Here is an 8246-nt window from a genome sequence, read left to right as displayed (position 1 = left end):
GTCGTGCCGGCTCCGTGGGGCTAACGCGTGAACGTGGGGCTGCTCCCTGCGTGTGGGAGCCCGCGCTTCGGGAACCTGTTGTAACCATCTCTTACAGGCCGCGTGTATTTAATTTCTTTCCCCCCACAACGATACTCCTGAACAAGGGGTTGCATCTTCAGGGCGTTTCGAGCTGTGATACCCCAGTCCTAAATCTAATTGATTATTTTCGTAAATAACCGCGTTATGCGTGCACACCCCGGCGTTGCTGATGTGCAGGTGATGTCCGTATTGTGCGTGGCAACTTGTGACTTCATAGTCCTTACATCTATGACATGTCAGTTATTTAATAAGGTAATGAATCATGATGTCAAAGGCTGACAATGTGAGGTTGGCGTTAGGAACTGAAAGCACAGCATGTAGTTTAATGAGCAGTAAATACACCCGAAATGAAGGGGATATTTATTTTTCTCCTTTTAAAATATGTTTATACTTCATTTCATTCAGAAATGGAAAGATAATACCTTCTTCCAAGTACAGTGGCACGGCAGCGCAGAAATCAAAGCACACTTTGTATTATTCAGCTTTTTAACTAATAGGTGGATATTATTAATGACTTAACAGCAGCAAGAAAAACTAGTACATTATTATATATTTTAGATAATACGCTCTGGTAGCATTAATGCAGAGGATTCTTTGTATCTTCATGTAATATGTACCCTGATGATTTAACTTTGAAAATGCTGTGCCTTCTTTTTATTATCTCGGGCTGGCTCGCTCTGTTAGTGTTTTGTCGTGCTTATCACCTTGCTGTCTACCCAATTCTCACTCCGAAATCCTACAGTAAAAAAATGAATGCCACCGTTTTGCAGCATAAAGTATTTTTGAGGCGCCGCTGTTGTAGCTGGTGCGTACCCTCTGCATGTCAATATTCAAAACTGTTGACTTTCAAAAACGCAAAGCCTACCACCTCCTCCTCAGTCGAGATTCTGCACGCCGCCGGGGGCATGCCGGGGCTCGTGTCCTGGTGGATTGCTGAGATACCAGCCGGCTTGGTTCAGTGAAGATACCTTCCAGCTTCACTGGTCCATGTCATTTGAAGGATATGTAGTGGTGTTCTGACCACTGAATGCTTACAAGTGTCATGGATGCTGCAAGAATCTGATACCCCTGGTGCTGGGAGCTGGCTTTCCCTGTAAGCAGGAGCGTACACAAAAGGATCGCACTTTAAGTAGACGTAGATTAGATTCTAAGTTGCGCTTACTTAATGACTTATGGGGGACTCCAAATACCACGGTTTTTTATTGGTAACAGGTCTGCACGTTGGTGTAGACAGTGGTATTTCAGAGACCTTCAGCCGTAGTGGGTGAAAACATACCGTCACCTTCTCGACTTTAACGTGTGTTTAATGGCAGCATGGTAACTGGCTGCTCTTGATTGGGTTCTTCGGTGGCAGTGAAATCAGAACAAAATCATTTAGATTTCTCTTGTTTATAAGCAGGCATTATAACTTACTCAAAATGTTAAAAGCTCGGAGATGTTGAAATGCTCTGTGATACAGAATACAATTGGTATATTTTCGTTTTGGGTCTTGGATGATATTCCTGGGAATTCATAAAGGTCACGAAGGCCTGTCTTTGAATCTTAATCATTTTAAGATTTCATCAGGCTGCCTAAGTGTACAAATGCCTTCTTAAACATGGACAAAGAAACAAAAGAAACATACCCGAGACTGTAGAGGTTTCCAGACTTGACCCTCCCGTTACTCATAGTTTCTCTAAAGTTGCAATGAGAGGTTGACATTCATTCAGTAAAATTTCAGTTTAAGGAAGAAAATCTGCATAGAGTTTCTTAAGTTACTAATTTGCAGAAGGAAATCTTAAAAGTAACTAACAGTTAAGCACGTGTGCAAATAGATGAAAATTATTACACAGAAAAGGACTTTAAAACTTTGATTACCTTTTCTGTAAGCAATGGTGCCCTTGGTAATTTGGAATTTAAAGTTTAATGAAAGGTCATTCACAAAAGATTCACATGTCTTTAGCAAGAGATTAACTGTTCCTCTTGTGCAGTATGATATATACTGCACGGTACAGTATGGGTTGGTGAGAAACACAAGCAGCACCGTGCCATAGCCACCTGCTTACTCTGTACAGAAGAAATTAGGAGAATCGCACTCAGAATTAGAACTTGCCAATGACTTTTCTGCATTTTTAAAAAGAACTTTTTTTTTTTGGTAACACACTACTTAAAGTGTGTACATATAAGGTACATACATATCCATACGTGCATTATGGCTTTGGACTACTTTGGAATTGGGGCTACATATATTTTTTTAAACAAAATGACTGTACCGGGAAGCTGGAAATAGGGTGATTCTCCTCTGAAATGTAACTGTAGAAGTAGCACTGGTTCTTTCTTTAGGCTTGTTTTTTACGTGGTAAATCACATGTGCTCACTCTTCTGACAAACACAAGTTTTTGCTGTTGTCAGGGCTGGAGGCAGGCAATTTTGGATCATGAGAGCCAGTCTGCACACTGTGAGCAGAGATATTTGTAAAGTTTGTGCTACAAATGCAGATCCAGCAGCCCAAGTGATGCTGGGGCTAGACGGCACCTGGGTTGTCTTCTTTGCCATGGTGAAAAACACTCTTTACCTGCAGGGAGAGCAGATTTTTTTTTTTTTCTTCATGAAATTTTCTGAGGGAAGGTAACCTTTCAATGCCCTCGTGCATTTTTGTAAAATTATTTTTCAAAGTACAGCAACTAAAAAATCATCGTTTAAAAAGTGGAGGAATGACGTTCCTGACTTGTGAACCTTGCTGTGCACTCAGAGATTTAGGACTTTACCACGGGAGGGGTGGGTGTTCTGGCTCTGATCCGGCATTTGATGAGGTGCTCAACTCTAGGCAAGCTAGGAATTCTGTTGACTTTGATCTCCCTTTTCCAGGTTAATGCTGGAGCTTCCTGGCCTCTGCAATCCTCACCTACCATAGGGCCTCAGTGCACGAGCCTCTGTGAAAGCCTTTTGAGGCACAGTCAGTTTTGCCATCAGTAGGAGAAATCTCAGTAGATTTCAGCGAGGAGTGGATTGGGCCCGTTACGGTGACCCTGAACATTAGGCTTAAATGATCGTTTGTCTGTCCCCGAGAGACACAGAAAACTCTGTGCTGGGTCATGTTTTCTGTTGTTCTGGGGAGAAAATGCATTTAGATGGAGGAATGTTCATCTTCCAGTTATTTATTTGACTCTCGGGACTTCACCAGAGTATTGAGTTGATTAAAATGTCTCTGTGCCGTATTGTGTAATATAATATATTTTATAGAATACGTGGTATGTGTTTTCAATTTTTAAAAAGTTTTGGGTTAGAGCATTACTGTGCTGCTGGAGAGAATTCCACTTTTAAAGATGAGTGAGCTAGGGAGAATTATTATTGCTTCCATGTTTACTTGCAACAATGAAAATGGTTAAAAACACATCACTGCTGTGAAACGCCAAGCTTTTAACTTTAATTTTGCTTGTGCTAATGCACAGTATAGCTGTAGACAGAGAATGGAGCGCTATAGAAAAATATTTAAATTATGGGGCTGATTACTAAATGCTTTACCTAAATATTGTTGCCTTTTTATAGAACATTGCCATGATTTTATGGTTTCGCTCGCCTGTAACTATTTGCAATGACTTCTGTTCCAGACAGGCGCAAGAAGATAGGCTGGGTGGGAAGAGGCAGCCCCTTATGGCCTGGGAGCCGTTTGCTGGCTGCAGGACACATGCAGCTCCTCTCGACATCAGTGGTTTGGGCTGGTCAGCTCCTCCCAGGATTTGCAGGCAGAGCAGCAGTTAGATGTCTGTACGGCTGCATCAGGTACCTGAAGGCAGAGGGGAGTGAGGAAAGTAAAGCTGGGAGAGAGGGGAAGATGCAGGAGAAGAAAGGGATTAAGATACTCCAGGGGAGAAACAGGATATCAGTAGCGAAAGCAAGGAAGTAAAGATGAGGGGAAAAGGGAAGAGAGCAGTTTTGAAAGGTGAGGAGTGAAAGAATAGGATACCAGACAGGAAAGGAGGCAAGCAAACCATAAAAGACCCCGGCAGATAAAAAGAAGAGAGGGAATGAAACAAAAGGAAAAAACCTAATCCTGGGCAGAAACAGCATCTGCTGTCAACAACAGCTGAGTATTTCAGTTTCTGGAAAAGCTATTGCAGATGTGGGGGAGGAAAAATGAACAGGGATCAACCAAGTGACCTGAGGTGGGAAGAGTTGTAGGTGGGAAATACGGAATTGAAGAGTAAAAGAGAAAGGGGGGAAGTAAAAACACAAAGAGATAAGAAGGCTAAGCCTGACTCTGCTGTTTTCTGGGTTCAGCGAAGTCCCAGCATGTACAGACCCGGCTGTTTTTCTATACTTTTGTTCCCTGGACTACTAGACCTTGGGGAGATTAGAAGTGCAAATTCTGGTCCTCCCGCTGAAGGTAATTGTAGAGGGTTTTATTTTCCTTTAATTTCAGGGGAAAGAGGGTATCATCCAAGCTGTTTGGTGTTAGGTGATGTTAGTGAAAGTGACAGCAAATTAAACAGTGTCAGGTGATGGCAACGATATGACCAGTTTTCGCTCGGTAGGAAGGTGGTAACTGTTGATGAAGGAAAATGTAAAGTGATGAACAGCGTGAGACCCTAGCATTTATGTGGAAGACCTACATACCAGTCTGTTTTATCTTCTGCAGAGAAAATGAAAAATTTTAAGAAACTGCTTACATCCCTTGGCAATTAAATAATTTCCTTCTTGAATACACTGTTTGTCTACAAATCTCTCAGACTGTAGTTCAACTTGACTTCTTTTTCTGCTAAGATCTTTGTCAGATCTCAGTAGGGCATGTTTGGTGGCTGTAAAAAAAAAAATATGCTTTTTTTTTCACTGAAATACATTGTTGTGTGTTGTAGTGACAGCCACCTGCCTGTCCCTTTGTGATCCTGACACCAATATTTGGGTTTTTAACTAATACTTGTACTCATGGTTAATTGCAAGCAAGAAATATTTCAGACCCCAAATTAATGCCTGGATGAAAAAAACGTACCTTAAAATGTGTGTGAATTATTAACATTTGCATTGCGGTGTGGGTGAAGTGAACGTGAGGCTGTGGTTTATTTTAGCGGGCTTTGGATCAGGTCTTACGTGCCTGAATTAATACCGAGAAACTGTGCCTGTGCCAGGACTCTCTCAGCTGAGCTGCAGAAGGGAGACTGACACATTCGAGGCTGCGGGGAAGTGAACCACAGGCCTGTAGTCAGTTTAATCCTAGTTAGTCTCACCTACTTGCCTTACTTGCCTTACGTGCATTCATTTGCCTTTGGAGACAGGCTAGTGCTGAAATGTAAGCAGGGAGATGTCAAGTATCCAGGATTTGCGGGGGGGGAGGCCTGGAGCTCAGGGTACGGTCAGAGGCAGCACCATTGTCCTCAGAGGATTGCTGTGGATCGGGACAGTCCTTGGGAGTCGCCTTAAAGACACGTATGTCCTGGCTGGCAAAATCCCTGAGACCTGCGGTGGCATAGGCAATAGCCAGCTTATTGGCCCAGTTACAGTACTCGGTAAGAGAAACACAATTTATGAAGAGCATTTAATGGCCTTTCTTACGGGCAAACGCCTTCCCAACAGCTGTAGATGAAGAAGGGATACCAGGTACCACGTGCAGGTACTCCCCTTTCCCTGCCAGCCAGTGGTCACAGGTACTAGTTGGGACAGTCTCCTCCGTGAACCGCCAGCCCCTCCTGATTTATGTCCTTAGGCAACACATCGTCCCAATACCTCCAACTCCTTCCCCACCTCCTGCCCTCTCTTGCTCTAGAACTTCAGTTTCTCAAAGTCCCCTAATTCAAAGCCCTTTGAACTCATTTTCCCTTACCAGTCTGCCTTGTATGTTCTTCCTTGCTCCCAGGTCACTCTGCCAGATAGGGTTCTTCTCCAGATCCAACCTCCCCAGATCCAACCTCTGCCTGTGCCTTCTCTTGAATTCTGTGCTGCTATGGCCCCTGGCCCCTCGGTGCCCCTTCCACCAGGTTCCCCACCTCGCACACACCAGCGTCGGCTGCTCCAGACCTCTCAGCTTGGACCTTCAGAGGCTGCTGCCACTGGCTGGGCTCTGCTGCTCCTCAGCTTTCTGTCACCCTGCCCCTTTTAGCACTTGAAGCAGCTTAGAATCATAGAATCATAGAATGCTTTGGGTTGGAAGGGACCTTTAGAGGTCATCTAGAGGGGGTTATCAGCATCCAACCTGGCTTTGAATGTTTCCAGGGATGGGGCCTCCACTACCTCTCTGGGCAACCCATTCCAGTGTTTCACCATCCTCACTGTAAAGAATTTCTTCCACGTATCCAGTCTAAACCTACCCTTTTTTAGTTTAAAACCATTACCCCTTGTCCTGTCACAGCTGGTCCTATTTAAAAAGATTCAAGTATCTGCATGCCCAAACTCTTCTTCCAAGAAGGGGAATTTTTCACTGGATTTCAAACTGCCATGTTCTAGTGGTAAAGTTAAAAAAAATAATCTTACTAAGCCACTCAAATAGAGGGCAAAGTGCCTGCGAAAATGAGAACTTCCTCCTGAAATGCTGTACTTCAGCAAAAATGCTGCTTTCCAGCATCTGCAACAGTCTGTGCAGTTCATGTACAAATCCTGTGGGTCCCGAAAAGAATAGAGCTGTCTCCCTGTGCTGTTCTTGCCCATGCTTTGGCAGTGCAATCCAGGACTGTCCTGTCAGGGAAAACGTAGGTCACCAGTGGTGCAGAGCCTCCTAGATAGGGAAGCTCCTCTCAAACAAAGTCCTCCTGATACAATTTATACTTAGTGTGTACCTTTTACAAGTGGAGTGCTGTCAGCTCATGGTGAGCATCACACATACCTGTTTTGGCTGCCTGTGTGTCCTGTCTGAGACTTTTCTGTTCACTCTGCCTGACGTGCATCTCCTTCACATGGAAAAAGGAGTTAGAAAGGAGAAGGTCTTTGAAGGCACGTTGTGGCCTGGGGTCACTGTAGTTTTTTTCCTTATAGCAGAAGAATACGGAGGTTCTGAGTCTGTAACTGCTGAGCAGTAAATAGAACAGAGCTGCGATGGTGTAATTGTTTGGATTTGTACTTGAAGAGAAAGTACAGCAAGCCTTGGGGGCAAGGGGAGTGAGGAGAGCAAACGTAGAACACAAAATCAATCATATTTGCTGCCTTCCTGAAATTTTCTTTAAAGACCGTCATGCCTAGTACTTAGTAGTCAACACTTCTTGCTGGATTCTTGGAAAGCAGACAATAAACTTTGAGCAAATATTATCAGCTGCCAAGTTCAATGGAAACAGACAGTTTGCACTGAAGCTGGAAGTAAATAGAAGTTAATGCCACAGTTGGTTCTTCCCATCTTCCCTGACTGCTGCCGCCTTTCAGAAGAAAAAAAAAAAAACAGTGGAAAAGGTAACCAGTCACAGCTTAGGTGAGACAGCAGCAAGCTGTGTTTCTACTCCTCAGCTTCCTAAGGAAAAGGAGACTCGGATGGGGAGAACACAGCCTCTCATGCAGAGACCTCCTGTCGTCATGGACACCTGATATAGAATCAAACAAACAAAAAAAAAGGACCCTCTTGACTTTCTGCAGTCTGAAAATCAATAAGAAGAGTTGATTGGAATTTCCTAGGGAAAAAATTCAGATTTGACCACCCTGAAGCATTCTATAAACATTTCCATTTTACCACCTCAGTCTAAAACAAACAAAAAAAGAAGTGGGGAAGGAAAAGCAAGTTGCAAAAAGCATCTAGCTTTGACATTTTCTTTAGTTTTATTTTTAAAAGTATTCAGGATCAAGGGAATTTTGTTAAGGTTTTTCAGAACTTCCAACAATATGGAAAATCAGTTGTTCACACAGTTTTGCCAATAAGATTCATGACATGGGAGGGTTTGTGACTCATTTACCTATATAAGCTTCACTAGTAAAATTCCTTGGATTCATGTGCCTTACAATGATTCAGATACTCACTGTGTGCCTAGTAAGGGTATCGTTAGCATTCAAATCTCAGTAAATTTAAGGATTTGTGTTCAAATGATCTATTTGTGTAGATATTGTTGCTATAGAAGTACTGTTCGTGATCTCCCATAGGCAACACATTATTAAAGCCTGTTTCAAGCTGTAAGGAACAACAGTGTTGTGTACGAATACAGCAACCTTGGCAGGACTCTGTGTGGGAAAGCTACTGAGCATCTTTCTGGGGAACTGTTCCAGTTTCCTGTCAACAT

The 8246-nt window shown here is 43.2% G+C and overlaps 1 protein-coding gene across 1 annotated transcript in view; it reads left to right on the top strand.

Annotated features, from left to right (window-relative positions):
- Nucleotides 1-8246, top strand: part of KLHL14 (kelch like family member 14) — a 101333-nt gene that overhangs the window by 41140 nt on the left and 51947 nt on the right. The gene's annotated exons all lie outside the window — the stretch shown is intronic.

This window comes from Egretta garzetta, unplaced genomic scaffold, assembly GCF_000687185.1.
Source record: "Egretta garzetta isolate BGI_Z169 unplaced genomic scaffold, ASM68718v1 scaffold35, whole genome shotgun sequence".
NCBI classification, from domain to species: domain Eukaryota; kingdom Metazoa; phylum Chordata; class Aves; order Pelecaniformes; family Ardeidae; genus Egretta; species Egretta garzetta.
Note: the sequence above shows the minus strand (reverse complement) of the source record. Positions and strands in the feature narration are given on the sequence as shown.